This window comes from Helianthus annuus, chromosome 16, assembly GCF_002127325.2.
Source record: "Helianthus annuus cultivar XRQ/B chromosome 16, HanXRQr2.0-SUNRISE, whole genome shotgun sequence".
In the NCBI taxonomy this organism is placed as follows: Eukaryota; Viridiplantae; Streptophyta; class Magnoliopsida; order Asterales; family Asteraceae; genus Helianthus; species Helianthus annuus.
Window position 1 is genome coordinate 146,261,970 of NC_035448.2, and position 7,203 is coordinate 146,269,172.

The 7,203-nt window shown below is 38.3% G+C and overlaps 1 long non-coding RNA gene across 1 annotated transcript; it reads right to left on the reverse strand.

Moving 5' to 3' along the window:
- Nucleotides 1-2,675: 2,675 nt before the first annotated feature.
- Nucleotides 2,676-4,025, reverse strand: LOC110867495. The gene is made up of 2 exons (XR_002551641.2): nt 3,881-4,025; nt 2,676-2,865 (listed from the first exon to the last, which is right to left on the reverse strand). It is a non-coding gene; the product is annotated as an uncharacterized LOC110867495 (long non-coding RNA).
- Between the last annotated feature and the right edge of the window lie 3,178 nt (nt 4,026-7,203).

Genomic DNA, 7,203 nt, shown 5'->3' on the forward strand with positions numbered 1-7,203 from the left:
CATGCTTTCTCAATATACACGTATTGTGGCATGTAGAGGATGGTTTTTGGATTCTGGAGCCACGGTTCTTGTTTGTGGGAATCGTGGCTCGTTTCTTACTTATGGTCCTGTTCCTCAAGGAACAGTGGTGATATGTGCTGATGGACATCGTGTAGAAGTTCGTGGTAAAGGCACAGTGCGACTAAACTTTAAAGATGGTTAAGTGGTTACCCTTCAGGACGTGTTGCATGTTCCTGGTATCACCAAGGGTCTTGTTTCTGCTGATAAGTTCGATCGGAATGGTTACAAGCTGGTTCTCAAGAATCTCCGTGTGAAGTTTTCTCTAAATGACATCTATGTGGGTCAAGCAAAGAAACGGGTGGAATGTATCGTCTTGACTTAGTTAAAGATGGGATTGATGAAGAAGTAGACTCGGATGAAGGGGGCGTTTCTGTGATTGATGGGTTTGGGAATGAAAGTGATAGTGATAGTGGTAGTGATAATACTAGTTTTGGTGAATGTAATGCAATTGGTTTTGAACTGAATGAAATTATGTCTTCTGATTATATCACTTGTTCAATTTCTTTATGGCATAAATGTTTAGCTCATACAAATATTAAAAACATTGAAAAAATGCAAACTAAAGGTTTATTAAAATTAAAAGATAAAGACTTGAAAAATGCGAAACTTGTGTGAAATCAAAATTCACAAAGAAACCTTTTCCAAGTGTCCATAAACACAATACATCACTACTAGAACTAATTCAATCAGATATTTGTGAACTGAATGGAGTTCTTACTCGTGGGGGTAAGAGATATTTTATCACTTTCTGCGATGACTCGAGCCGATACTTATATGTTTATTTCTTGCATTCAAAAGACGAAGCTTTTGAGGCATTTAAAATATATAAGGCTGAGGTTGAAAACCAACGAGAGAAACGCATTAAAATTCTTCGCTCGGACAGAGGCGGAGAATACTTTAACCGAAAGTTTGATGCATTCTACGAAGAGGAAGGCATCATACATGAGAGAACTGCACCGTATACTCCCCAACAAAATGGTTTGGTTGAGAGAAAGAACCGAACCTTGGTAGAGATGGTTAACTGTATGTTAAATCAATCGGGTCTACCTCGTAATATGTGGGGGGAAGCTTTGTTGACCGCATGTTACGTTCACAACTGGATCACTAGTCACTGTGTGATACCTACGAGCCCATATGAGTTGTGGAAAGGAAGAAAACCAAGCCTAGAGCATTTGATGGTTTGGGGTTGTCTTGCCTACTATCGCGTACCTGATCCAAAGACACTCAAACTGGGAGAACGAGCTTTCAAGAGTGTATTCATTTGATATGCTTTGCATAGTAAGTCTTACCGATTGTTGGATAACGAATCAGGTATAGTTGTAGAATCCAGAGATGTAGAATTCTTTGAGAACAAGTTTTCTGGAGATGATGAAAACTCAAATTGCACCACAGCTTCTAGTACTTCTGGAAAAAGAGTCCAACCTTCACCGATAGTTGAAGAACCAAGAAAAAGTACTAGAGTTAGAAAAGAGAAAAGTTATGGAGATGATTTCTTTTCTTACCTGGTTGAAGGAACTCAAAAGAAAGTGACGTGAGAGGTCATTTTCCCTGTAAATTTGGATGATGATCCTAAAACTTTCAGTGAAGCAATGTCATCAAGAGATGCTCCTTTGTGGAAGGAGGCAGTCAATGATGAAATGGATTCCATTAGGGGAAATGGAACTTGGGAGTTAGCTGGTCTACCCAAGGGAAAGAAACCTATTGGATCCAAATGGATTTTCAAAAGGAAGTATCATCCAAATGGATCCATCTCTGCCTATAAAGCGAGATTAGTTGCTAAAGGGTATAGGCAGATAGAAGGGATCGACTATTTTGATACCTATGCACCTGTGGCTAGAATTAGTTCCATTAGAACTCTAATAGCGGTGTCTGCTTTGAAAGGGTTGTACATCCATCAAATGGATGTAAAGACTGCATTTCTAAATGGGTATCTAAATAAGGAGATTTATTTGGAGCAACCAGAAGGATTTGTGATGCCTGGACAAGAGAACAAAGTGTGTAGACTTATTAAATCTTTGTATGGTTTGAAGCAAGCTCCTAAATAGTGGCATGAGAGATTTGATACCACTGTGACTGCTTTTGGCTTTCGACACAATAGTGATGACAGATGTATTTATACTAAATGCCAACCCGGTTATACAGTCATGATTTGTGTCTATGTTGATGATATGTTGATCATTGGCACTCACCTTGAAGGTATTTCTGAAACTAAGAAATATTTGTCCTCGAACTTTAAGATGAAAGATCTAGGAGAAGTTGATACCATTCTTGGGATCAAGGTGAAAAGAACTGGAAGTCAGATTTCTCTAAGTCAATCTCATTACATAGAGAAAATTCTGACTAAGTTTCAACACTTAAATATTAAAGAGTTTAATACCCCGTTTGATCCAAATGTGAAACTTAAAGTGAACTCTGGAAGAGCAGTGGCTCAACTGGAATATCCGAGTGCTATTGGAAGTATGATGTATGCAACGCATTGCACTCGTCCTGATGTTGCACTGAGTCAGTATACTGTCAATCTAGGGATAGAACACTGGAAGGCAGTGGGTAGAGTACTTTGTAACACCCTAGTTATTATTTAACATTTTTCGTATAATTTAAATTCATAATCATGTAATTACAATCACAATTATAATGAAAATACGGGCTTGTTAAAAACTTTTATAATTTAAGCGATATACATAATGTGATTTAATTCGCCGTTTAGAATAACGACACAACAACGTTGCGGAAGCTTTATTAAACATGTGTTCGGTTCCTCATCGAGCTTGACGCTTGATCTTCATCCGGGCTCTCAGCATACACCTGTGTTTAAAACCAACTCAACAGTTAGTTTTGATACTTTAAATAACGGTACCAATCAAGATAAATGATAATGGAAAGAAATCCCAAGGATAATCTCTTGATCCAAAACATTGCATTTCAAGTTTGCCTCCACCGTAACTTACGGTGGCACCGTAAGTTACGGTGGTCTCTGTTTAAGACTTTCCCCACCGTAACTCAGGGGGAGACTGCCGTAAAGAGTTCAACTCCACCGTAACTTACGGTGACAGCGTAAGTTACGGTGGTCCCTGTATTCAGCCTATTCCATTTGCCGCTTAATGACACGAAAACTTCCGTATCTTTCTAATCGTTAGTCTGTTTGACCTACCGTTTCTTCCTACGTGTTTGTAATTTGATTCTCCATCATATGGAGTTAAAATCCGACATTCGGCTTAACAAAACTTAAGACTTTTAAGTCTTCAGCTTATTACCCTTTTTACCAAATATTGACCCGTTCATGATTTTATCACACCAACTTGCTTATTTGATCTTTAAAATCATGAGTTTCATTATATCAATATCTCCTATCATATTACTCTCAAACCACGGGTTTCTTATATAATAAAATCCCGTTTACACTTAATTGCTTATTTTGACCCATTAAGAGTATTTAAGCACTTTTAGGCTCACAATCGCTTTTATTCTATTCTAGCATTGTAACCTATATTTCTTATATAGTATTCTTCCATCACAACTAATTGTGTGTTGGATTTAAAGTAGATATCTATTCGTTCCGAATTATACCCCTTGGAATATCATTTTACGGCAAAGACTCATAAGGAGTCTTTCGACCCAAGAATTACATTTTCACTACTCATACTCGTTCTAAGCTTTTGTTTAATCATAAGACTCGTTTCCGAACAACCTCTAAGGGTTGTTTGTTCAATTTAGCCTACAAGGGCGTTTTGGTCGATTTTGGTCCTTCTTTTACAATGAAGGACTCTCACCAAATATTCGACCAAAATATTACTTTTAACTACAACATAAATATGTGTACCTGGCTCGGATCAACGAATAGACCCGATTTATGCCTCGCTTTTATTATCACACCATCAATGATGACGCAACTATCCGATTTGCTAATTAGTCCTGTTAACATAAGACTTGACGACCACATTAGTCGATATTGTCAAATGGTGTTATCACCACCATTCGACCCGTTTGGACTATATGCCCAACATTGTCTATTTAAATCAAAAACACCGTTTTTGATTTCCAATTTGTACATCGTCCCATCCCGGGTTTTATAACCATACCCTTTTTCTTTTACACTCTTTTCTTGCAGTTTCAACCCATTTCGGCTTACGCCATGGGTATCCTTTTAACCATGATTTACATAAGTCAACACTTGACAATTTTCCAAATTTCCAATATTATTGTTTTCACGTCCATAAGTATCGAAATAACAAGCATTCTACATAAGTGTGTAAATTACACTTACTTTGCATCCGAGCTACGCTTTTCTTCTATGCTTGACTCGTTTGACCCGCTTTCACTCCAAGCTTCACCTAGCTTGTTTAAGCGCCAACTATTGTTCATCGTTTACAAGGTGGTTAGATTAGTCATTAACAATCACAACTATACCACTTTACTTATTTTCTTAGCCGAAACCACTTATTCGACTTCATCACTAGTTAGTTTGACTTTCTAAAGTCAACTACATTTAATCATATAATATGCACGATTAAGGCAAATCAACATTATGATTAGAACCCGTTTTATCCCATGTCTCATGAAATTAGTCAAGCTTGTCAATTACGCGTTTCACTTGAATTTCAACACTTTACTTCTCATTTAGGCATTTTAACAAACACCTAATGGGCATCATTCTACACTTTTGCTAACTAGTCCGTAATTAGTCATTTTTAGCAAGATTAACATCAAATTTCAACCCTCTATATCTAGTGTTCATGAACTACATCAAGAACTTATATCATAACAATCAATATTCATCAAATTAACACTCTGATCCGAGTGTTCATCATAACATACAAAAACCCATTTAGCACATAATAGGGTAATTATCAAATCCCTAGTTTTGACAACAATTCATCAAATTTTCTACTAGGGTTTGTTTCTAAACCAAGATATAATCATAATAACACTCATAGAATCAATATTCATTCCAGAATTTCGATTATGATTATTCATCATAATCTCAAAGTATCACCAAATCATAATTTTTAACATACCTTGTAATCCCCATGACTAGGTGATCATGAATTTGTGTTCATGCAATGATTTGGCTCTTGATTTGGGCTTCAATTTGAGAGATTCTTGAGGGATTAGGGTTTTGAGCAAGAGAGCCCTTCTTGGCTCTGGTTGAAGTCGCAGACACACACACGTATGTGTGTGTTTTGTTTATTAATTGGTTTAATTAAAACTTTAATTCAATTGTCCATGTCTAGTCCCTTCACTTTACACAAGTTATTTAAAGGGTAGCTTAACCACATTAGTTCTATTTTGTCAAGACATTAACTAACTAGGTTAATACTCCTAGTTACTTGGTGGGTTCCGGGAGCTAAAAACTCGTTTTATTTTAAGTCTCGTTGACTCGGGTTCTTATAAACTCAATTCCTTAATTCTTTGATTCGCTTGTATTTAAATTATTAGGATTTCTTATTAAATCCAAATATTTACCGGGTTATCTTAATGCTAACGGTACTTTACCCGTCTTTTGGTATTAACGGAGTATGATTACCAAACCTGTTTTAGGGGTGTTACATACTTGGATACCTGAAAGGGACCAGTAACTTAGAACTGACATACACGTCTTCTTCCAGAATACTCGAAGGTTATTCTGATGCAAGCTGGATTGATCACGCCAGTGATTCAAAATCTACAAGTGGGTGGATTTACACTCTAGTAGGAGGAGCAATTTCTTGGGCGAGCAAGAAACATGCGTGTATTGCCCACTCAACTATGGAAGCTGAGTTCATAGCACTGGCTGCGGCTGGTAAGGAAGCGGAGTGGATTAGAGATCTACTTACTGACATCTGTCTGTGGGATGTTCCAATGCCGTCAATTCCCATGTGTTGTGATAGTGAGGCCACACTATCTAAAGTATACAACGCAGTGTATAATGGGAGGTCAAGACACATAGGTCTTCGGCACAATTATGTGAGACAACTGCTTGAAAGTGGTACCATCAAGGTTGTCTATGTCAAGACGAGTAGGAACTTTGCAGATCCATTTACTAAACCTCTGACGAGAGATTTGGTTGTGAATACCGCGAGAGACATGGATCTAAAACCACAATAGAATCGTTAGTGATAGAAACCCAACTTGAACTTAGTGCTCCTATTTCTCAAGTTTAATGGGTAAAAACGAAGTCACTTAACGATAGAAAGCACTTCAAATTTGATAGATCCATGTGAGGTATGATAGTACGTCGTTGCCGAGAACAAGGGTGAGCTTATGCTCTTAACAAAGTTTTGGAGGCATCCAAGCAACGTGGATGATGTAAAACTTCACCTATATGATCTAGGGGTGGTGCCGCCTCAAGTGAAGATTAGTGGTTTATCTTCTAAAGGGTCATGAAAAGGATTTATAGCGCACGGCCATATTCGCGCTCAGTGAGAACGCAAAGTCAGCTGGTGGTGTGTGGGGGTAAACCGAAGGGGGCTATTAGGTTAATGGTTTAATTCCATAGGACACCATTAAATCTGTCTCTTCTTGTTTATCAACATAAACTGGGTTTAATCTTCGTGACACCTAGTGACATCATCAGTCTAAGTGAAAGGAAACATTCCAACTTGGTGGGGGATTGTTGGAAATATTGAAGGTGAACATACAAGTTGGTATGTTTCCTCCATCCTACATTGATGAGGGGAGTGAAGTTTGAGTGGTTTATAAGGGATTACTCCTTATGGGCCACCAAAGTATTAGATGGGTTGAGAAGTGGATAAAGCCCACACGCGCGCCGAGCCGAGCCAAGCCGCGAGCTCGCGAATGGTCGCATTGAGGCGCGAATGGGCGCGTTTGAGGCGCACTTTGCACTTCGCACGTACGCATCGTCGCGAGGAGCTTTTATTTTTGGCTAGGGTCCGGTTCGGGTGTGTCAGATCTGTGGATCGAATGAGATAAGGAGATAGAGGTGAATTCGAAACAATGGGGGTTATCTCATTATCTCTAGTAATTCGAATTCGTGTGGGATATCTCCAGCAACCGAATTTGGTTGTGGATGGTTATCCCACTCCCCGTTTTTTCTCATTCTTCGTTGTAATCATAGAATATAAATAAAAGCCTCCTGCTACCCATTCAAAACACTTAATTTCGCAGCCTCCCACTTTCGTGTGCTCCAGTTTCTTCTTCAGCTTT